We start from the raw sequence: 24,088 nt of genomic DNA, 5'->3' as shown, positions 1-24,088 counted from the left end.
TGAGATTCTCCACTTTATTTCAAATGAAATCATATTTTACCAATTAGTATATCATTTTATCATCTGTATTCACTTTAAATTATCTACAAGGAAGACTTGTAGCAGCATAGGCTGTTTGCTTTTTTTTTTTTTTGGCAACCTGTTTTTTTTCCAGATGAGCTGCAAGACAAGAAGAGTGCTTTCTGACCAAGCAATTCAATCATTTATATGCCCTTTCCTTCCAATAATGTGCTCCCAGGGAAAGTATCCACCATACCTGCAGTGCTCTGGCCAAATTCCAGTTCGGGTAATTACGTTCTGCCTGTCTAAACTCTGCCTGGAGTTTCATTTGGAGGAAGCATTGTTTGCTCCCAGCCCATTGTTGTGGGCACACGGATCAGGTGCTGGGCTCGTCTCTGCAGGAGCTGGCTGGACTCCAGCCCTGGATGAAGTGAGATGCAAGAGCAGAGCAGCTTGTGCTAAATTTGCAAAGCGTCAGGAGATCTTTGGAGTGAGAGGTGCTGTGTAAATGGGAGGTCACCGGTGCTATCTGGGGTGCAAATGCATCCCTGCTCAGAAGCTTCATGGGGAAAAAAAACAACAACAACAACGACAACAAAACCAATCAGGAAAAGGTCTCTTGAAAACGTTTCACATGTATCCTGACACGTGTTTGAAATTCATTTTGCTACAGCGTGTGTCTTCCCCAAAGGGTAGATTCATAGCTTAAAAGATGTTCAGGAAAGTGTCCTCAAAAGAGGGACAGCATCACAGGCTGGAGCATGGACAGGCTGCAGCTGGCCCAGGACAGGAGGCTGGGTACTGCAGAGCCTGCTCTTCTGCCACACTAATCTGTCCTTGGGGTCCTGCAGCACAGGGCAGATGTGGCTTGCAGGTATGGGGACAAGGGGACACATGGAAGACAAGTGCTCACCACCGGCAGCCCTCATCATGCAGTGATGGATGTTCCCAGCTTTTCAGTTCTCCTCTGGAGAACACCCCCTTCTCTGTCCTCACTTATGCTCTGTCCTGCCATTACACATTCAAAACTGGCCTAATCCCTTGTAGCCGAGCTGCAACATCCCGAGGGTGCCAGGTGATGCCCTTAGCAGAGGCCTGAGCCCATCCATAGTGCTTCCAAGCTCTAGAAGAGCAGCTAGCTCTTGGTGGCTAAGCCATGGTTGGGGCAGTTTTTAGACATGATAGGTGCCCATCAAAACAAGCAGTATGGTGACACATGAAAACAGCAAGCTAACTTCTAGCTACAAGAATGCTGATATTATATGCTGCCAGGATGTTTTGGGAACAGCTGCAAACCAACATCCAAAATAATCTTTCCCACTGCATCCCATTTGTTGCAATGTTAAAATTGCTGACCCCTCTTTTTATTAGCTAGTACCCAGTCTTCCCACAAGTTCACCTGTACATTCTTCCATCCTTTCTTCATGTTTGCATTGCAATATTGCATTACTTATATCACGTTACACATTTGCTTTGGTCCCCATCCTGCTGCTTTTGGCACTTCTGCACACTGCCATTACTCACCTACCTCCTCCTAACACCGTAATCGAGCTCCTGTGACCAACTTCTTCTCACTTCATCATTCTTCCCTTTTCCTTTCGCTGCTACTCAACGTTCATCTGGAAACCTGATTGGGTGATGGGGGCTCGTGATCAGTCACTGAAGCAACCTTAAAGGGACAGAATTTCTAATGGAAATTGAATCCAAAAGGTTGGATTCCGTTGGGAAATTTCAAATTGACAAATTTTCTGAATGGATCTCTTCTAACCTTGCTGTGTATAATATATGCATTTATTGAGCTTAATTTTTGGTTAGTATCAAAATGTATTGATCTGCAAGATAAATATTGACTTGACCTCGCTTTCTCTCAGTCTATATTTACTTCTTGAGTCAATAAGTCTAGAAACTGATCTGACAGGAGTCAATAATGGTTTAAAATTCTCAAAATAGCAGCTTTGCTCTAAGGTTGCAGTTCTTTATTTTAAAGTTACTGCCTTAAACACGTAACCACTCAGGAGAAGTTAACACTTTACTGCACAAAGCCACTGGGGAAACACGCAGATGCCAGGAGACCTTGAAGCGACTTCAGGCCAACTGTGCCATTTCAGCACTGGCCAAGCTGTATTTTAAATATTTTCATAGTGACTTACTGCAGTCCATCTTTTGCCCCGTGGATCCTAAAAATGTGAGCTTATTTCTGGAGGTTACGCCTGCATATCACTGATTGGATTTGTCAGGGCTAAACTGTCTTCAGCCTTGGGAAAATGCAAAGCTTGCTAATGGGTAAAGGTTGTCATCATGAACATTCCCTCTCTGCCTTAATTTCTCTGCTCTGTGAGCTGGTAATTAGCCTAGAAAGACTTTTGGAGTCAAATGGGATCGTATTCTTTCAGTTTCTTCTAGTGTGGTAGACATGTATCCAGCCCATGTCTTCATCTAGCAGTGCTCTTCATGATTCTGAAGTTCAGTTTCCGGTTCCTGGAGTTCCTGTCAGAGTAACTTCATTAGTAGACAGTTTGATCACTCCTCTTAGTTGAGCCCAGTGCTACTTTAATACCTGAGAAAATACTGTAATGTGATGTAAAGAAAACTGTAAGCATCAGGTATTATCCCATCCCTTAGATGTTTTCCACTTCGTTAAAGGTAATCCCAGGAATGAAAATGAAGGCACCCCCCCCCCCCCCACCTCACCATAAAATATAAGGAAGCAACAGGGTGAGTCATGCATTTTTAAATATACTTGAGAAATTGAAAGGGTTGGGAAGCAGAAGTTGGGGGGTGAAGTCCAAAAATCTGTCCTAGGAAATTTTCTTTAAGACTTATTTTCCCCAGATGTTAATACAGGTAGTCTTTAGAGAAGATAGTGTGCAGGGCAATAGGTTCTAATTAAAGCAATCTTACCCCCGTATTCATCTATCAACATATTTTACTAGTGGGTGAAGCAGGAAGCGAAGCATATAATATACTTAAGACTACGTAGGTACGATTGGATGGGAAGGAAAGCAGTTACTTTTCATTCTCTCTGCGCTAATATTACACAGAAAGGACTAGCAATGGCAGGAAAACAGCTTTCCAAATGGAAGAAGGGAAAAGGAAAAGCAGCATTCCCACTTAGACAGAGGCAAAACCCCATGCTAAGTGGGCAAAGTTCCTCACAGCAGAGAAAAACAGCCACACCAGAATATTAACAAGCCAGGAATCACTGCACAAATAGTGTGAGATATTGTTTCCATTCCCCGGTCGCAAGGAACGAGAGGAAGGTTCAACCACCCTGCAGGCATTCTGCCCTGCCATTACCTTTAATGAAACAGAGAGAATCACAGCCTTGGAGATTCCCCACTCCTCGGACAAGAGCTCCTGTCCTGAGCTGTGCAAATAGTTAATGCAGACAGACATGGAACGATTACAGCTGGAAATACAGAGAGGGGTGGAAAGAGATGCTCTGGCTGCCACGGTTGGGCAGCCCCGCCGCAAAAGGGGAGTGATGGTTTGCCGTTCCTAGCTGGGATGAGAAGTCCTTTCCTAGAACTGAAATCTCATTCCTGGTTGAAATGGAGGGATGGATTTCTATGAAAAGAATGTTCAGATTTTGAGAACCGGTGTTCTCTGATGTGAAATCACTCTGCTGAAAAGTCTTCAGCCAGCCTCAGTGATTTTAATTAAATAGCAACGGCCGCGTGTTGAAATTTGCAGTCGCTGTCCCCATTTGCTTGTGGGTGTTGAAAAATAACCTTAAAAAGAAAACAACAAAGTTTACTCTTTACTCAGCAACTTGAACAGATTTCAACTAATTCTGTAGTTGGGAGGAATGCGTTCAAAGACAGAAATTTTCTTGACTGAGATCATCAGAGCCTCGAGCTGAAGCAATTGTGCAACTGAGGAAAGTATTCGGGCTTATTTCACAAGAATTATTTACTCTTTATACAATTAATTCACACCTACAAGGAAAAAAAAAATAAAACAAAGGGTTCAGAGAAACTCTCTGTCTCCACTGATAACTTCAAGATGCTCATCTGAACCGGGGCCTGAATTTCTCCAGCGAGAAGTGGAGAGTGCTCATCCAAAACCATTTAACCCAGCAGTCCTCGATTTGTGCCTCTGCACCCGCGTGGAGAGATGCTCACGGAGGGGAGAAACCCATCTTCCTTTTCTGTGTTCTTTCAAATAAACAAAAAGCAGCTCGCAGCCTTCCTCTTTTGTATGAGTGAAAACAACCCCTTTTTTATTAGCGATATTTTTTTAAATATTAGAAAAGGGGACAATATGCTAAAAATATGCAGCGAACAAATATCATCTGTACAGACTGGAAGAGAACCTTCATAAATTAACCTTATTAGTGCATTACTGTAAGTGAATGCCAAAAAAGCTCCTAATTTGCATTAAGATAGATTTTTCAGGTTGGCTGCATGATTTAATTAAAGAAAAGATTAAGAATCATTAAACAAGCTGCTCTACCTTGCAATAACAGAATTCATATCTGATTCAGGTTAACGAAAACACAGATGGTGATTCAGTAACTGTTGAGTTGCTGTAACAGAATGAAAATGATCCCATTAGTTCTCTGGAAATGTGAGGGAATTTGAAAATTAGCATGCAGATACATTGTATGGTGCTAGACAGCTTGGTCTGCTTGGATCATCACTGATTACTCTTTGTTTGGGTTGGCAACACTGAACTTAATAAATGAAAAAATGTTCCAGTATACCACAGTTGGAAACTGTTCAAGGTTGAAATAGGTGTGCAGACTTTCAAGAAGAGAGAGTTAAGTAAACAAATGTCAATCAATTTGGGGCTGGCAATGTTTTTTCCTTCCAGAATGTCTGTTCTTGAGAAGCAAGTGTCATCAAAATTGAAATCCTTTCCTTGATACATATGTTCGTGTGGTATTTATTATTACAAAGGTATTTTAAATGCATATCGTTTACAAAGGAACATCCACAGCATTTTGACGCTAAAAGAGGAGAAGAGCTCAGAGAAGAATGGATCAGGTTATGTGTATTATTGACGAAGAAGTCAAACTGTTGCTGCAAAAAAGGTAATAACAGAAGGAGATGTAAAATATAGGTAGAAACCCTTCTAAATATTTCAGCGAATTCAATAAGGCACATAAAATGATCACTGTCAGCCCATCTGGGAAAGCAGCGCATAGACAAGTGCAGGAGTCATTTCAGTCAGCGCATGAAATTTTCGAGGCACTCTCACAGAGATAACTGCATTATGTAGTTTATAATACCTGAATCACAGCAACCTTACGACTCTAAGCATGAGATTTTGATGACGAATCTTGCTGAGAACACTGCACAAAGATCAGCAACCGCGTTTCCCAATGCGTATAGCCACTCATTTTGTTGCATTATCTGCTCGACAGCAAAACAGAAGTGTGTCTTGTCTTTCCCAGAGGTTTTTTTCCCCCCTTTTCTTTTTGACTTCTTAATTTTATTGCGAGTGACTTCAAGGCCAAAAGGTTGTGGGTAGGGTGTTACAACAGAAAAGGAGGTTGTAACACTCAGACTTTTAGGTTAAAATGTTCTCTGCTTATCACGTGTTAAGATCTTTCAGAAATGATGTAATGCACCAGGGACTGTGGTGCTACATTTGCAAACCACCTTTTTTTTAATCATTAATTGACATCATATAATAATGTCCAGCTCACTACTCCCAAAGTGATGGTAATTAATCTTGTGGAAAAAAAAAAAAAAAAAAAAAAAGAAAGACATTTCTAGCTTTTAGCATGGAAAGGTCATAAACAGGTTGTCTTAGGTTTGACTGGATTTTAACCATCTGATCAAACTCTTCTTTTTTTTAGATTTTTTTTCTTTTTTTTACATTACCTTGTTTTTTTTAACACATTTTTCAGGATTGTATATAACAGAGATATCCTCAGCAACTTGGCAGTGTTTGAAAGCACATGTTATTACAAACAAGCGTGTCTTAGTTACAGAGGAAACCTTTTCTGTTCTTCCATGCCCAGCACTTTTTTTAATGGCTTTAGAGACGTTTTGCTACATGATATACTGCAAAACATCTTTTTTTTTAATTCTCTCATTTCAGGGTCATAGTATGGTCTCAAACAAGGGAAATCACAAGGAAAATTATCATTAAATATTTTCTCAGTGCCCCAGCTTGTCCTATAGCAGCTAAGTGTTCTGCTTCCGTACTGATCGTACTGCTTGGTTTTTTCATCTGCTTGCAGCTCCAACTCCTTTCTTGGCTCTCTGAGCAAGAATGAGAAGGAGAAGGACTGTGAATTGTTCACAGAGTCTTCCCTGTGAAACCGTACAATCGAGGAAGATGTTAAGGGATAGTTACGCTGTGCACTCCAAGGCAGTGTTGGTAGAAAAGGATTAGAATACTGACTAAAGAGAATAGATCAGGATATTAACTGCCTGATATCAAATGATCTCAGGATATTTTGGTGGTTGCTGCTGCAAAACTGAGCAGACCTTTTAAATATTCTGAGTTATTTCCATGAAAGCCAGATGGAGCAAAAGAGGATATTTGGTTCGGTATTTGATTTATGTTAGTGCATTTTTGTTTGGATGAGAACTGTGAGAACCCGGTGGTTTTGGTTCATGGGAGATCTGGCGCATCACTGTTTTGGTTTTGATTCAAGCGGGTTCACATCCCCCGAGTTTCACTTTGACTTTTGAGTTTGAACAAATCCAAAAATTTCCAAACAAACCCCTGATGGAACCGCTAGCTTTCACATGGTTTCCACCCAAAATTGTAAACTTTGCCCCCTCTGCAAATGGAAGATCATATTCAAAGAAATATGCTTTCCAAATTGCATTAACAGAAGTTATTTTTAAGTCAAGAGAGGAAGATGACCCAAATTCTTCAGATTTCTCCAGAACACAGGGCCCAAAAGTCCAACTGACCTTCTCAGAAATCCAAATTGCAATGAAGGTAATCATGCATGCAGAAAATATCATCCCAAGGGTTTGAGTTTTCTTTCTTGAGAAAACACAGGTACATCATCCCTACCTCTACCATTAATTTGCATTGGGCATTTCAACTGTGCGTTAAGCACAGCAGCCTTTCAGGACACAGCTCTGGCCAGAAGATGCCATTCCCCTAAAAGAAGGTTTTCTCACATTCTGTGGGGTCATCTAAAATGGAAGCTTCAGCAGAGACATTTGGATGCTTGACAGGACCTTCTTGTAAACGATGTGTCCTTGGCCAGTACGAGAAAACCTCCCAAGTGAATATATCACAGAAAATCAGGCATACAGTTCTGGCCCTTGTTAAGAAAAATAGATAATGAAAAGCAGAGAAATCTCTGAACATTCAGAAATAACTTTCATAAATATCCTCAAAGGAGATGATTATATATTCCAAATCAAATACCTCAGAGACATAGAGACATACGTATTCCAGTAGGCTCCCTTTTAAAAGTATTATTCGCCATTTTCAATTTATGCTTCCACTAAATCTTATTTATCATCATGCTTTTCTCAGCTGATTAAACCCAGATAACAGTAACTTTTTTTTTCCCAATACTGGATTTACAGACGTCTTCAAAAATATTTAATACTTTTCTACTGAAAGTTTATTATGGACATCAATTAACTTACAGTTCTTTGGTGTAAAGTAATAGCATTGCATTTACTTTTCACTCTCACTCTGAGTCTCCCATTTTCTTTTTCTCTCCTGCTTTTGGCAGATTTGACTTGGTGTCTTTAGGATGTTTGGTACTTCCCAGAAAGAAATTACAGAATCCAGCAGCTTTAACCAGGTTAATGCTGCACGTCTAGCACTGGACACAGAGCTGACATTTCACAGGAGGCTGGAATGTTCTCCATTATCTCTGTGGAAGCACTTTGTAAACTTGGATGGGATCCAGTTAAGGAGCCAAAAACAATACTGTGGAAATTACCTGGCCAGTCAAGTCTATTAAAAGTGAGTCACAGATAACATAAGCTAAAGCCAGTAATTCCTTCAAGCAATCCATGAACATACTGTAAGTTGAAAATGAAATAATTTAGAGTAATGAGGACATATTAACATTTCAGCGTGAATAAATAACAAAAATCATATCTATGTTTGTCTGAAAAATGATCAGCTTTCAATATTGGAGCCAGTCTGATTCCCCATGTGTCTGGGACCCTGGACATGGCAAACAGCATGCAACTTTACACCGCATCCTGAAACACCCTCGGGGGCAAACTACGGGACCCTGAGAAGCTCCCAGCATCACGCAGTGCTACTGGATCAGATCTCGGTATGTGTTCCCATGACACTCAAAAGTAGGCAAAAGAGGCCCATTTTCCCAAGTTTGTAAACAGAATGCAACTTACTTCAAGCAAAAACGGTGAGAAAATTTCAGAGAATTTTTTCAAGCATCACGCCTTGTCACTCGTGGGATCTGGGAAAGTAACTGTGTTGCAATAAAATGGACCGTAGGCTCTTTATGAAACAGGATGGAATGTTTATACTTGACTATTATGGTGATGGCTGTTATTGAAAACAAAGAATGAAAGAAAGCAAAGATAGATAAACATATTAATTATGTGTCAAACCACAGGATACCTCTTAGGACACTGTGATGGGAAGACTCAAATACTGCAGCTAACTTTGCTTATTTTCAGTGTATTTCATTTTGGGCTTTATATTAATCTTTAGGGAGAAATGAATTTCAGAATTAGTATTTGATGTGGTGACCTTCTGAATTTCTTCCTTATGTTTAAAGTGAGGGTGAGATCCATCCAGCAGAGAATCGAGGTGGTGACAACACATGTGATCCTCACTTACATGAACCCCCATGCTTAGGTGGGCACTGGGAACGAGTGTTCCTATGTCTAACCTGCACTGGAAGTTACTGAGCTATGGAGGGACAAGTATTTCCCTGCCTTTATACCCTACTGAGAGAATTTTAAATTCACTCAGCTCATTCCCTGTAATTTCTCTCACTGGCCCAATAAAAAAGGCATCATTTTCTGTTTTTCAAAATCAAAATTCAGAGGCAGAAATGCAGCCACATTAGAAAGGCAGAAATACCTTTTAGAGTCTGTGCTCCAGCGTATAGAAGACCTCCAATTAAAGCCACTCTCTGGTCAAGCTGGCGCTTCTGTTTTAATTGCACCCTCCTGTCACCTTGTGTATTATTATAATTTTTTTCAGTGCATGTGAACATTTCAGAGCTCCCCAAATGAAATTGGGGCTGTCAAGTGATGTGATGCTGCGTCACCATGTAGATGATGGCCAAGAGCCAGCTCTGCCAGCACTCTGCTTTGTACTGTCCGGGGGAGAGAGCTGATTCTTCAGCAGCGTCTAATCAGTTTAAAACAAATCTGGAAGATGTTACTAGAAGACGAGATGAGATCCAGACCACAGCAGCCTCTGCATACAAAGAAGTGAAGGATTTCTTCTGAGAACAAAATTAAAGAGGTGGAAAGAACACTTGGCAGTTTCAACACAATTATGACTGAGAATAAGAAGGAGTGTACTACTGGTTGAGGAAATGGGACTACTGGTACCTTGAGAAAGTACACAGAGATATCAAGATCTCAGATCTCCTGGTCAGCACTGGAAAATTTCCCTTAAATTCATCAGCTCCTGGTTAATTCTTGAAAAGAAACCAAGGCCGAAGAAGTTATAAGGTAAAGATGACACATTTATCTAATAAATCAGGAGGTATTAAAAAAATGCACGCTTTGGATTTGTGTAACGTCTTCCATCTGAGTTCCTCAAAAGACTCCAGAAGCTGTGTGCTTTCTGCCCCATCACAGATAACACAAAGGTCTCCATTCATCTTACCAATGCATTATCTAGAAACCTCACAGAAGGCCTGGATCACACAAACATACTCATAAATGAGAAACTCCAAAGGTTTTCTTCGGGCTGTTTTTCTGGAAAAGTTCATTTCCTTTGGACACTTTGCAGTAAAGGTGTGATACAAAGAAATGATGGCAGAAAACCAAATATTTTCCTGCCTGCAGGCACCTGACCTGGCTCAGAGATCAGCATCCAACATAACACGACCAAGACCCACATTTTAGTTCTTGCAGGAATTGACTGAGAGAGCAAGTATGAAACATAAGTACGTAGAAGGGGAATGGAAATAGTTAGGAAAGTGGCAGAGGAGCTGCTGGCACCTCTCACTGTTATGGGAAGAGGTGAGAGAAGGAGGCATCTCTGGAGACACATTTCCCGAACATAAAGCAGAAAACAGAAAGTAACTGCTAGCTTCCATTTGAAACGATCACAGACACGTTCTATAGATCAACTATTACCAGGAGGGCAAAAAAAAAAAAAAAAAAAAAAAAAGAGTGGTTGATCCATAGGAAAAGCTTCCACCTTCAGCATGCTGTAATTATGAGACTGTATTTATTCTCTGCTTGTGACAGGGAGGAACAACAGCTCCGAGCAGATAGGAAATGCCTTCCTTATTGTTGAGGTAGAGCACTGGGATGTATCCCCATTCCTAATGAGAAAAAAACACCTCCTCAGACATTTTGCAGCATTTCATCCCATCGTTTGCTTTCTCTCAGAGATCTCTTCCCTTATTTCCTTCACTTTATTACTACCCACATTGTTGATCACATGGGCAGTGGCTCAAGTGAGTGAAAGGGAGCAGAGTTTATCCCTCAGCCTGCAGGGCTGCATCTATTAAAGCTTGCCAACTTCAGTTGAGCAAAATGTGGTGAAACATTCTTTCACCTTACATGGGAATTAACCCAAGATCTGAGCCGAGAGAAATTCTCCCACTTCTCTGTAAAATTCTGTAATTCATCTCTTTCACTTTCCATGAGGATTTTTCTCACGGTCTGTGAAGCAGGTCAGATTACCTTAGATATTCTGTCAGTAGCTGAGCGGATCGGGTATTATAAGCTCTAATTTATGGTCTCCTGTAACATACTGTATTATAAAATACTGAAAGATTACAGATCCACTTCAGTTAAACCCCTAAATGTCTGCTTGCTTAGCCAAGCGTGGCCATGAAGGCTTTTAGTCCTGCAGGGACCCTGGGCTGACATCTCCTGAGAAGTGCAGGGCACAGAGCTTAAGCTATCCCTGTCCACCCAGTGAGGACCTGAAGCACACTGTGCTGTTTTGGTCTCTTGGATTTTTCACCTTCTCTTGTTCTACTCTACAATGCACACCCAAGCCCACTCCACCAACCCCGATGACCACAAGATCCAAAACTTGAGGGTTCTATACCTGCAATACTAAATATCAGTGCCCTAGCATCACTGTACAGTCTTTAGCACAGGGCACTGCAGTGTCTGTTAAGAATTGCCTATTGCAGCATGCTTAATTAATTTTTCAGCCTCTTGACTTCATCCATTCCCACTTTCACATTACTCGTCTCATTCTTTTTCTCCTCTCTTACTCTTTCCTCACTTTATTGCCCCATCAAGGACGATGGGTAGGACATGGCCATTGAGAAGATCTGAAAGTTTTTGTCCACTTCTACTTTCCACGTTGCTCACTTTCACTAAAATTTTAGGCTGTTCACCACAATACCTCGGCAGGGCTGCCAGCCTCTTCCACTGCTTTGGTACTTGCCTGTCCCAGGCTCAGGATGTGGCCCCTCAGGTATAAAATACCCTCCAGCAGCTTTGTTTCAAGAACAGCATCAAATCAGCCGTGAGTCCCGGAAGCTGCTGTAGTGGCTGCAGTGGAAGTGGGGGAGGAGGACAAAGTGCCAAAGCTCCCCTGGGAAGTGCACATGGAGAGCTCAGCTCTGTTCTCAGCAGAATCTTCCCATAATAGCATCTAACACCATCACTGACACTAATTACTGAGGAAGCTAGGGGGGAGCAGGCACATGCTGGGGCAGGAGAACCCTTGGCTGCTCTCTTCTTCTGTTCCCACCTCAAAATGGCCCTGGCTGAAGGCACAAGGCCGTGCCAGCTGCAGGCTTACCTTGGGATGGAGCAGAGAGGATGCTCCAAGCTTGGCTGCGTCTCGTTTGGATCAACGCATCTTCCTCATCTCTGGGAGATGGTCTTAAAGAGCAACTGAGTTCGTGATGAAGAGCATGGGCTGATGGACTCTGCATACAGTTTCCTGTGTGACGACCAGCCTGCAAATAAAACCTAAGTCTGCAGCATCTTCTACCAGCACAAAACACACAACTGCACAAAAATCCTTTTCATAATCAGGAGGAAAAAGAGAGAGAGAGGAAAAAAAAAATGCAGCCCAAATTCTTAAACATATTCAGACTCAGCTGGAATTCAGACCAAGAGATGGACTAGCTCTTACTTATCCCTGAGGCACATTCACCCCTCCATATAATTAAGCTCTTGGGCTGTTTTGTTAGTGTTGAGAAGCAGGCTTTGCCAAAAGTCATCTGGCTTTCTAGCTTAAAACAGTGACAGGTTTTTTTCCTCTCCTTGCTAAAGAAACCTTTCAATTTCATTGCTTGTGTGCTTTAGGTATAATTTTTTTTTTTCACCTTTCACAGTGTTATTTCCTACCCATAGAATTACACAAAAATGGTCATCAGTGCTCCTGCTGAGAAGACCAGCCACTGCACATTGCAGAGAATAACTTTAATATTTATAAAAAATAAAGACCATACTTCTTTTAAAGATCTTGCTCTAAACAAACTGAATTATTCATGCACAGAATTGTACAGCATTAGAACACCTGTTTTCAATCATGCATAATGTAAAATCACTCATTACCTCACAAGAGCCTCTACATCTCCAGCAATCAAATGGCATTGAAACAGCGGAACAGGTGCTTGGCAGGTGGATGCAAACAGATGTTTTGGGCTTGCTTGTCTTTTCTTGTACAGGTGTGGTGATCTTGTTTTTAGCGGCGTAATTGCTATTTAAATAGGTGATATTTAATTCTTACATGCTTTAGTATTTATTTTTGCTTCTTCAATTCCTTTTTCCACTCTGTGAACTGTGTAGGCTCCAGGCAGCCCATGCGATATGCAAGACTCTGAGCTGTGAGGTGGGGTGATGGCACTGCATCATGGTTACTCTGACTTTCAGCCCACAGGTCCTTGCCCACAACACTTTATCCCTTCTCTGCAAAATTTGTGCTTAACCACTGCAAAGACCGCCTCACTCTCACCTATCCGATAGTGGACAGGGGCCAGGGTATGTTTCCTGAAGGAAATCTGAATGGTGGGTATAGGAGACAAAATAAATAAAAAGATTTTATTTTCAGGCAGTGAACCAATAGTGGTCCAAAAGTACTTTGGTGCAATATCATTCAAGCTGTCATTACTAGTTGGCCAAAACAGACACATTCCTAGTCTTACTTTGGATTTCACCAGTGGCAAATCATTACAAACATCTTTAAACTTGACAGCCAATGGTGGATGAAACATGGGGAGAGTTTATTACACTACCAAGTTACCTGTACCTGTGCCTGCTTCTTGTGGTCCAACATCTTAAGGAAGTAAAGCTAAATATCAGATGCAGTGAGCTGCTTCAGCGCTTCATGCAGGTGGGTTAAGAGCAGAACAGGTTTTCATAGCTAGCATACAGTGCTAATCCATATGTAGGGTGTAAACAACTGACAAATGGTGTAGCATGGACCTGAGCAGTAACATTTTTGGACTAAAACATACCACCATAAGATTAGCTGTGATAATGCCCTACAGAGCATTACTACAAAAGAGTTGTTTCTTCCTTCTGTTAACTTGGATTCCTAAATAAATAGGGAGAGAGAGAGAAATTGTTAGTCAGAGCTTCTGTTGTTCTTTCCTCTCCTCCTTGTGCTCTAGTTGACTGTGGAGAGAGCAATAAGCAATTTGATACTGCTATGGGTGCTCTCTCTTAGCCAGTCTGATATGTTGGAAGCACAAACACATATAAAGCAATTATGTACGTACATATTTAAGATACTAAATATGATAATAACTGTGTTCACAGAATATGGCCAGCATCAGGTCTTACGCCAGCACAAAGAAAACTATCTACACAGACAAACAAATGCAATAATTTCACCTCGGTATACCTAAAAAATTAACTTGATTGTATTTTTCAGCATCAGATATTTCATTTTTTTTTCTTTGAATATAAGCGTCTCATTATTTCGAAGCAAAAATGTAAAAGAACCTGGGAAATTAGGAGATTTATTCTGGTTTTACCTCTAAGAAACAGGTGCTCAGATCCTGGAGTAATAAATAGGACCAGTTAATGAATCTGTCTTGAACCAAGTATGACAGAATTTAAATGACACAATTACCTTAACAAGTAGGATACCAAGGCTGATAACTATGCCCATATTTGTATGTGTATCTATATACATACAGCTCACACTTGCATGGATAAGAAGTACATCTAGCATTAATTTATGTGTTTATTCATGTGTAGCTTTTCAAATATGTATAAACCAGAGGGAAAAATATCTACTAGAACTGGACAGCTGTACCTATTCATCCTGAGCACATGCATTGCCACAGGAACTCCTCCAGAAGCAGCAGGTGCTTGCGGTGAGCCTTCACACCAGCAGCTCCTGGGCTCCTCTGGTTTAGGCTCCAGAAATCCTCCCTTCAAGCACATGTCCTGAGAGACTGTGAAATTCCTCTCTTTCTGGGTCAGAAATGCGTGATTTCTAATGTAACAGAAGTTACTGTAAGTGAAAGAATGGCACAAAGAAAACAAGGGTTGAATCAGTGGACACAGGATGAAATGAAAGCTCAACAAACACTTCCCAGATTCCACTTGGGAATCACTTCTGACCATTTCTTTGGTAGGAAATGTAAACACGTTTCACAGAACAGGTCCACCAGCGTTCTTTCTTTGACCTCCCACCCAGCCCCAGGTGCTGGAGCTCATCCTCATCCCAGGATGAGCGCGTTTTGAACCTTTCCACAAAGGGCTGTTTGATGTGGAGCGCTGCCTTCAGGAAACGGAGCCGCCCTCATCCTCACTGTAAGAACTTTTGACCACTTTTCGCTGCAGGACCATTTCCCACAACCTTGTCTCCATGACTGGGCTTCAAAGGACGCTGTGCTGCTCTTCCTTTTAACATTCTCACCAGCCATGCTGCTTGGACTGGGAGGGGGAGCTGCACTTTTTTTCTGCATTATCTTTCAGTTCATGCCTCGTGTTTTGTTTCTGTCTCAGCTGATGGCAGAGGCAGCATGGATTGGTCTCTCCAGGATGCTCCTGATCAATTTTCTTTCCACGTGAAGTATGAATTATTAACAGCTGCCAGGCACACTGAACCAATTCACTCCCCAAAAGCTTTCCCACCAAATTTTCCCCATGTTTTGCAAAAATTCTACACAAATTAATAAATACCTTCAAGCTTTTCCTCAAAAAACAATGATAGAGATGTAAAATCAAGGTAGTATCAGCTTGGGTGGGCATAGAATTCTGGAGCCGCTGTCAGAAGATACTCTAGCTGGGGTTACATGTGATTTTTTTCCTCTGTAATTGTAGATACTGGGTGCTGTGGGGAGCTCAGGCAGCATCTGGGAGAGGTGTAACCTTCTGTGCATGCACCATTAGACCCCACGCACTCAAATCCCCATTGCTTGAAGGAGTGACGCGGTTTCAAACCTCGGTGGTCTCCTGCCCTGTGCTCCCAACTCCATGCACAGTGTATCAGCTTTGCAGTGAGATGGATCAAGCCCTGTGGATTTACCACACTGCAACACCATCGCTCCCCTACAGCATGGGGGGAAAAGAAATTCTGTGATCTGTGTAACCGCTTAGATACGGCCTGTGTTCCTGAAGCACAGTTTCCTGCTCCCAGGGAGCAAAGCTGCACTGAAGGTATAGCACTGCAAAATTTGGGCAACATCCCGGTATTGATTCTCCCCATTCACGTAGATTCTGCACCTCTCTGAATATGGGTTCCCTGCAGGGACCAAATCTGGGCATTGCAAACAGGTATCCCAGTTACCAGGTGTGCATATGTATGTTTGCATGTGCACACACGTGCAATTAAAATATATGTACATAAAATGGAAGGAGGTACTGAATACCGTGCCCGGCACAAGCCCTGCAGCCCGAGCTCGGTGGGTTTTCACCCAGCAGCTCCACTTTCAGCCGACAGCTGCAGATCCCAGGTGGTCTGACATTTGAGATAGGGCTGCAGGGAGAGTGGAAGGTGTTGGAGAGAGAAGGGGGCTGTGAACAGCATCGAGCCCTCATCCAGATGGAACCGTTCACCAAATAACCTGAGATACTCTATTACCGTCCATATGTCTCCCAGGTCTCCAAAGGCCATACTCCATTGATTTATTAGAAATCTGCTTTTTTCGGCATGGGTTCTATCCAAAACAGAGTATAATATGGGATTTAGTATCATCTGAAATGCTCTCTCTTAAAAATTAGTTCTTCACTTTGGAAACGCTTCACCAGACGAGAAAGTAAATATTTTGGGATGGGAGCCCTCTCCTCACGTACCCTTTTAACAAGTTTCTTCCTGCCACAGCAAAGGATAAAACATTTTCTAGGGCATTTCTGTGATAAATAAATGACTGAAGGCACAGTACCGATGGAGCAAAAGCCACCATATGGATATAGCCACGCTCGCAGTCTGCCTTGCGCCTATTTCTTCCTTAGCATATAAGCCTGGAAGAATTATTTTATTGTTTTAGCACTGCAAACAGTTGTTATTAGTGTATCTTATTTATAGTCGGTTCTTTGCAGCACTGTAGTAATATAGAAAAATATCAGTTATTTCATCACACTGGTGAATTTAATGAACCTGAAGGTGTGTGTTATTTTAGCACTTGCTGCAGCTCCTGTGAAAACCCAATGGTGCTAAAATCTGTAAACCTGTCACTGCTTAAGTAATAACCTTGTTAAAAGCATCTTCATTTAACTTATTTCAGCTTTTGCAGAATGCAGGTTTTATTTTATCAGTGCAGGGAATAGGTGTTTCCAACCAAACCACTTATTGTAAATATATTTAATTGTAGTTCATTAATTTATTCACAGTGTTATTGCTTTTATTTTAACACTTAGTTTAAATTAAGCGTTGTCTGGAATTGAGTTCCCATTTTCGATTTTTTTAAACAAACTCTTAATTTATATGAAATATCTTTGGTTAGAACAGTAAATTTTATTCTGCAATATGGAGAATGCTCTTTGCATTCATTAATATCCCTTTATGCTGCAAGAAATGAACTTCCTTTCTTAACACTACAGACAGGAAAACAAAATGAGATTTTTTTTTTAATCTTACCACTGTGAAATTGGACTTATTTCTTTCATTTACAAATATAGAGAAAGTGAAGCATTGACAGCACGTGTTCCAAATTATCAGTTGATCCCTGCGAATACAAATCTACAATTATTGAAATTTTGGCAATTAAAAAGAAAATGGGAACTCCCTGCTACTACTTAACATCGTTCCTCAAAAGTGAAGTGTAATTTGCACCATCACTTCTTTATAGCACCAGTGATACTTCCTTCATTATTACACCGTGGCGTTGTTTGTGACAAATGATAAAAGCATCAGGTTCCCAGTAAATTTTTACAAGGTGGGCAATTATCCATCCATTAATACTCTTTCTTTTAGACCTGCTATGCTACCGTGGTGCTGCTTGGCACACCGTGCATCCCAGGGAACAAATCCTCAGCATCTCGTGCCGTATGCCACCCAGGGCCCACTCCTGAAGGCAAAGGGATTGCAGTAGAAACCCGACTTTGTTGGCTACTTTGAAATAATTATTGGAGTTACTTACTCAGAACGCTTCCATTTGATTGCCATTTCTTGGGGGAGGTGTGCTATTCTTTTTTGTTCCATACTTTAGCTCTCCTACTCAGTGTGGTTCTGTTTCAGTGTTTATTGATTTGTGCTTTGGTGTAGGGCTGTGACTAATATAAATCAGAGCACCAGCATCCAAGAGCATGCAACACCCCTGGTTTGCACTGCACATGAAGATGACCTGGCCATATAAGTGCTTCCAGAAGTTTCTGGCCTAATCAGTCTTGATTTTAGCTTGCAAACAAGTCAAAAGTGGTGTTTAATGTCATCTCTTCTCCTAATTTTGGTGTCAAAACCCCTATGAGGGATGGCAGTATGCAGTGCTAGTAACTTTGGCTGTCTTACGTACACAGCAAGAGTGATGCAATAGGAGGTATTTACTCCTGACCTGGAAATTAGGGAGCAAGGATGGATAAGAAAGGCAACCCCTGAGGTGGGATTAAAGAATTAAAGTGGGATTGCACCAATATCCCAGAGAAGAGGCACACTGTTCATGCTGTGGGGTCACCACTAAATTGTTGTTCTGGTTGCAGACCCAAAGAGTGCAAACACGCTCCAAGAAGAGAGAAGGGGATGAGGAGAGAAGCCAAGCCACCAGCCCTGCGTCTGACTGTTGGATTGGGATTCAGGGCAGGAGTTAGGATGCTTCACATCCCAACAGCTGCACTCTGTCTTCAGGATCTGAGAAACTGGACAAGACAACTGAAAAGGAATCCAGTTGTTTAAGCTTCGGCTGCAATTGTGTTTATATTTGTTTTGCTTGTAACCTTTTGTTTTCAGCCTTGCAACTAAAAGCCTGACCTTGTCTTGCTTAATAAACCTTGTGCAGAAGCTTTATTTTGTCATACAGCCTGTTCCATGCCAAGGGGAAGATGGATGGGTGGGATCGGTGGGGCTGCAGTGCAGTAACATGTCCCATGGGCACTCATCCTGCCCTGTGCTGCAGCCCAACCATTGACTGGAGCTAGAACCATGGCACCTCCTGACCAAAACATCCTCTGCCCGTGAATGTGTTTAAGCTCCATGGCCTTCACCACCATGAATGTGGTTTGGGGGCTCACAGCTGTCCACCATGTGCAGCTTTGCTATGTTCCTCTCCAACCCTATGTGCAAGGTTGGGTTATGCAATCCCACCTGCCCTGACCTAGATGGGTGTGCTACTAAAGAAACGAAGACCTGCCAGCGCCAAGCATCCCCTTACAGATCTTCTGTTGACATTGGAAGCTGTTGCAATTCAAATTGGAAAAAAAGAAAAGACAAATCCAACTTAACACACAGCATTGATGAGCCAGCAATGACTACAGCCACGGATGGGAGAGAGGATAGGGAATGGCAATGCTGGTATTACATGTCTGAACCCTGTGCAGTACGGCAGTCCAGCTGCCAAGCCGGGAGGAGAACTTCCCTTTCTAAAAGGCAGCATAAAACAGCCTAGCTGTTTAATACACATTTACATTGTATTGACCTGAGCTACCTTATAGCTAAAGCTCCAACTATTTATCTCCAGACAAAATAATTTCAGGTAGGGTTTCATGTTAATGACCTCGTCTTCACATAATATAAAACCAGCTCGCTGTAGTTCTTCTGTACCCACTGCTAGTACCAAATCAGTCAACATAATATGTTGACATAAGTCAACATAATATTTATGACTGTAGTGCTAAAAATATGAGATTCAATTTGAAATTATTGAGCAGAAATCAGAATTTACTAAAATTTCTTGTTAAACCAGAGTCCCACACATTGACACAACAGTAATAGCAATTTGACCCACATAACTTTTTTTGTTTCTTTAGTCCTACTACTACAGACCAATTATACATTCTTTAAAGAAATGTTATTAATTATTGAAATATTAAAAGCTGAAGTCATTGTTTTTCTCCACTTAGCATGCCTTCTAAGAGAGATTATAGAGAGAGAATCTTTTGATAGTCTTAAAATATTCACCAGTGCTAGAACAATTTAATGAAATTCACATTTATTTCAAGGATTTTTTTAATTAAATCTATTGGTTGTTGGTATCCGTAAACCCTTAAGAATAAACACCTGCAGTGTTTTATTATGTAAAAAGGTAGTTTAATTGCATCATATTTATCACAGACAAATCAAGCCCTATTCAGAAGATAATAATGACACAGTAATTGGACCAGTAATTGGTTCAGGATGATTCAATATTGTACTAATAATCATAAATACTACTGTCTCCTGCTTTGGTACAAGGCTGACACTATATTATAGATTGGATTTGGTGCAATAAATATTCGTGAACTGGGTCCAGTAGTGCCTAGGTCTTTAGCTCCACTGCGTTAGTAAATAACAGGTATCAAATAATAGTACATCCCACATAAGCAATCATTCCTCACACGTGGCACAGAGTATGCTGCGCTCTTTTCTGCGTCCAAAAATGGCTAGAATAAGCATCTGTACAGTAAAGAATCTCCTTGCATTAAGCATCACCATTTGCCTCGAGATGTTTCCACTCCAGGCAAACCTGGTCACACTCAGAGCCAGTTGTAAAGCAGATTCATTCAGTTTAAATCTTGCATTCTTTGGCTTTTTGCCTATTTGTTCCTATTTATTCTTATTCACAACAACGGGAGAAAGGGCACTCTCCAAGGGACTGAACTGCAAAACAAATGCTGAGCAAAGAAGTAGGAGAACAGATAAAGTAACGCAAAACTGATCACTTCTAAGCTCCACAGTAGGTCAGGGAATAAGCATGGTGCACAGAGACCAGTACAACTATTGCTTTCTTGGAGATTGTCTCCTTTTCATGCATTTCCAGTATTCCCTTTGTTTGGCTGCTCTGGAATACAACTACCCCATGAGAGACATTGCACTTGTCCCTGCTGCTGCAGCCTCTCAGAGCTCTCTATTTCCAGTGCAAATCGTTTGCTCTTGGAAAACAGGATTATTTTGTGCATGAAAATATCTCTGAAAGTACTGAAAGTACCACTGAAAGTAACCACACCATCACAACGCTAATTGGTTTCTCATTACCATCTGTCACAGGTCAGCTATTAGGCCTGAGCTTCTCCAACACAGGTAGCCCTGAATGAAAGGACTCAGATTCATCCTTGGGCAGACAAAGAAGAAAGAGATGGCAAATTTTCAATATGCTTCATCTTCCCTGGCTTTCACCTGGAGCTTCAAGCAGAAGCTCTCCAGACTGCCCTGATGTGATCCTGCTTAGTTCTGTGCCATCTCGAGTTCCCTATCACGTCAATAAAAGCCCTATTCATCTCAATTGTGCAATATAAATTGTCCTATTGGTACCCAACTGTAATCTACTATTTTTTTTTCCTCTGTTTTTATTTGTATGGGTAAAGTTATATGCCAGTTTTATTTTCTTTCTTGCCTTGACTTGTGGAGAGGGGGAAGAAATCTAATCAATCAAACACAATACCATTATGGCAAAGGGCGGATGGTAGGAGGTGACAGTCCCATACCAATAGCTTGTTTATGGTGCCTTGATACAGTATAACATGGCACACAAAGCCACTCACATGCCACTTAATGATAACTGTGAAAATCACGCCTGTCACCGCTGCATTCAGGGGAGGCTTGGCGGACCCGCAGCACCGCTCCTTCACCAGGGCTGTGAGCTTTCAGAGGGAGCCAAAAGGGAGTGGAGCCTCATTATCCCCGAAACAATGGCCCTTATTCACTACACAGAGAAACTTGCTTTTCATTGACGCATTATACAGCTCGGAGCTGGAATAGAGATAACGTATCCCCTTTATCACTGGAACAAAAGATTGGGGGTCTTTGCTCCTGGCTTGGAATAATGCCCTCAGCAGCCCAAACTAGTGTGTTTTTGGGAATTTACCTCTTTTCCTTGAATTGCTTTGCGTTCAAGGGATGGTGCAGCAAGGCCCAGGTACAGGCAGCAGCCAGGCTGAGTGCAGGGCTGAGATTTCATCTCTCCGTCTGTCATCTCGCTCGCTGACATTGGCCCTCCCAACCAGAATACCTGAAGGATGGAGGAAGGGAGGGAGATGAGGAGTGCAGACAACCAGAGACAATTCGTACTGCAAAAGGTACTTAGGGAATCCTCTTAAGACTATATAGTGAAGGAGACATAGCGTAGGCACTAAGGCTGAAAGCAATCAGTACAAATGAAATGCCATGGCAGAATGGCACCAGGGGACCGGTTCACTCATAATGGAGTCAAAGTAATGGAGCCCAAACACACCCCGAGATGGTGGCAACTCTGGGAAGACATGCAACATCCAGTCATCCCTTCTCATTTCTTTTTTCCTCCTCGATGTTCCATCCCAAAGTCAGTTTTTCACTTTGCCTAAGTCTCTCTTACCTTTGCCTGGCGCGGGGAGGAGGAAAGGTGAGAAGACAGGAGAGCTATCACTGCGCACAACCAGGCAGGCAGGCAGCAGAGGTAGCAGCAGAGGTAGAGGAACAGAATGTGTTGAAAGCATCATGATCCAGTGCCAGGAAATAACAGTTAGCATATCCCTGAATGACATTTACAGGAAACCTATGTTTCCTTTTCAGGGCCATAAGCTTCAACAAACTGGTGTGTTCAGTCAGCCCTTCCCCATGTACAGTATGGATGCCACAATTTTCTCAGCATATGCTCAGCTGCGTCCTTCTGATGGCATCCATGTTGGCGCTTTTCCATCTATAGGCATGGAGGGATGTCTTCATCTTCTGCAGGAGTCTGGGGCTACTGCCAAAGGCAGGCATCCAAGCACCGCAGGCAAGGAGAGGGGAGCGTTTTGGTTCCTGAATAAGGATTAGGCTTTGCAACACCTGAGCAGTGAAAATCCTGTGGAGCCTTGGTGGCCAGAGCCAGGAACCGCCGCAGCTCTGCTGAATATTGCTGAGTCGAGCCCCATTTAACCAAGGTGAGCGTGTGCTGCAGAGCAAATCGTAGCAAATTTAGGAAACAAATGGCAAACAGGCATCCCCATGTAACGTCCATATAAATGCCTCAATGGCTTTGGCTCTGATACATTTCTAATGTGTAATAGATAACAATTTCATTAGCTTAACTCACTCCCAGCTCTCACCTAAGGAAAAATGGGGCCACCAGTGCTCCTAGTCCTAGAGCTGATTTAGTTGTGTGGAGACAGGAACCCTTTGATCTTTTGTTATATACTCCTGAGGAGCCCAGTAGTGCACCATCCTGAACAACAATACTAGTCAAATCCCTTTATAATTTGCTTTGTTTTTAATCACAAGCAGAAAAGGGGGAAAAAAATCACCTCTCCCTTTTTTTGCCCTGGAGCTTATCTACTTCTTGTCTTTTCACAGTATGGGCCAAAATGTGCTCTTCTTTCTTGAGAAAGGAGTATTGCAATGACATAAACAGGATACCCAGACTTAAGGGCAGGATTTTGTCTACACACTCCTTTATCCACTGTACATTTATTGCACCTAATACATTTAGGAGAAGAGAATGGAATTTACTTAGATATTAAATGGCCTTAGAAATCATTCTCAACAAGGAATAAAGCATTTTCTTTACAGAAAATCATGCTATAGAGTAAGTGCTTAAGTTAATTTAAAGAGAAAATTAGGAAAACAAAGGCGGAGTGCCAGAGATGTGGATGGGCATGCACCAGCTCACACCTCTGTGAGTTAGAGATGCAGAAATACTCCCTCCCCTCCTGCCTGACCCATGTGCTTTGCTGAACTGAAAGGTAACCGTATTGATCGGCAGCCATAAAAGCCCAGCAAACACAAAGCAGCCGGAGGTGATAGAGATGTGGATTAAAAGCTCTGTTATGGCTCTCCACCTGATCAGGACAACCCTATTTAGCTCGGCCCCTGGAAAGAAGTTGTCTTCCACTTTTGAGCCATTTTTCTTCTCCTCTTTTTCCAAAGAAATGATGGCAGTGCACGGCTAATTAACAACAAAGAATAATTGAACTAAGAATCTAACTATCTACCTTTAAATCAAAGGAAGGAGGCAACCAATAGTAAAATTTAATCTGTCCTCTGGGGCAGGAGACAGCTTACAGGTTCAAGTCAGATAGCAAATGTAGCTAAATGGCAGTCAGAAAAGATCATGTGACTGGGGGCTAAAAACTAATTAATCTCCATAAAGCTGTAAGTGAGGTAGGTAAGATGACTTGAAATCTGATTACATTATTGCATTTAAGGAGGGAAAATGCAGCATGTATTTTTCATGTTGATTTTAACCACCTGAGCCCTTAATGACATTTTGTACCTTGAAAGAAAAACTCATATTTCATCCATATTTAAAAAGATCTACAAAGACGCTGTCGTCAGAAGCAGAGGGTTTACAAATTTAGCCTAAATAATGGTGCAGAATACACTTCTAAACTTCCTTTTCCCTCTGTAAGCCAGGTGAAGATCCCAAGTTAACTACAGGAAGACACAATGCCAAGCATGGAACAAAAGCTAAAATAAGCCTTAGAGCAAAGATAATTTCACTGTATGCTCCGTTACAAGGAAAAGAAAAAGA

General features: G+C 41.8%; 1 long non-coding RNA gene across 18 annotated transcripts in view; it reads right to left on the bottom strand.

Moving 5' to 3' along the window:
• Positions 1-24,088, bottom strand: part of LOC107053852 — a 195,570-nt gene that overhangs the window by 21,953 nt on the left and 149,529 nt on the right. For 8 of the 18 annotated variants that reach the window (XR_005861391.2, XR_006939940.1, XR_006939932.1 and 5 more), the window contains 7 exons: positions 21,953-22,513; positions 21,467-21,610; positions 14,341-14,541; positions 12,633-13,614; positions 11,869-12,028; positions 3,298-9,339; positions 1,529-2,568 (listed from right to left, as the gene is read on the bottom strand). This is a non-coding gene — a long non-coding RNA (uncharacterized LOC107053852). Of the gene's footprint in view, positions 1-1,524; positions 2,569-3,297; positions 9,340-11,868; positions 12,029-12,632; positions 13,615-14,340; positions 14,542-21,466; positions 21,611-21,952; positions 22,514-24,088 lie in introns of all 18 variants that reach the window. The other 10 variants (XR_006939942.1, XR_006939939.1, XR_006939933.1 and 7 more) reach the window with 10 other exon arrangements.

This window comes from Gallus gallus, chromosome 7 (assembly GCF_016699485.2).
Source record: "Gallus gallus isolate bGalGal1 chromosome 7, bGalGal1.mat.broiler.GRCg7b, whole genome shotgun sequence".
NCBI lineage: Eukaryota > Metazoa > Chordata > Aves > Galliformes > Phasianidae > Gallus > Gallus gallus.
The sequence above is the reverse complement of the archived record's forward strand: the minus strand, read 5'-3'. Positions and strand labels throughout refer to the sequence as shown.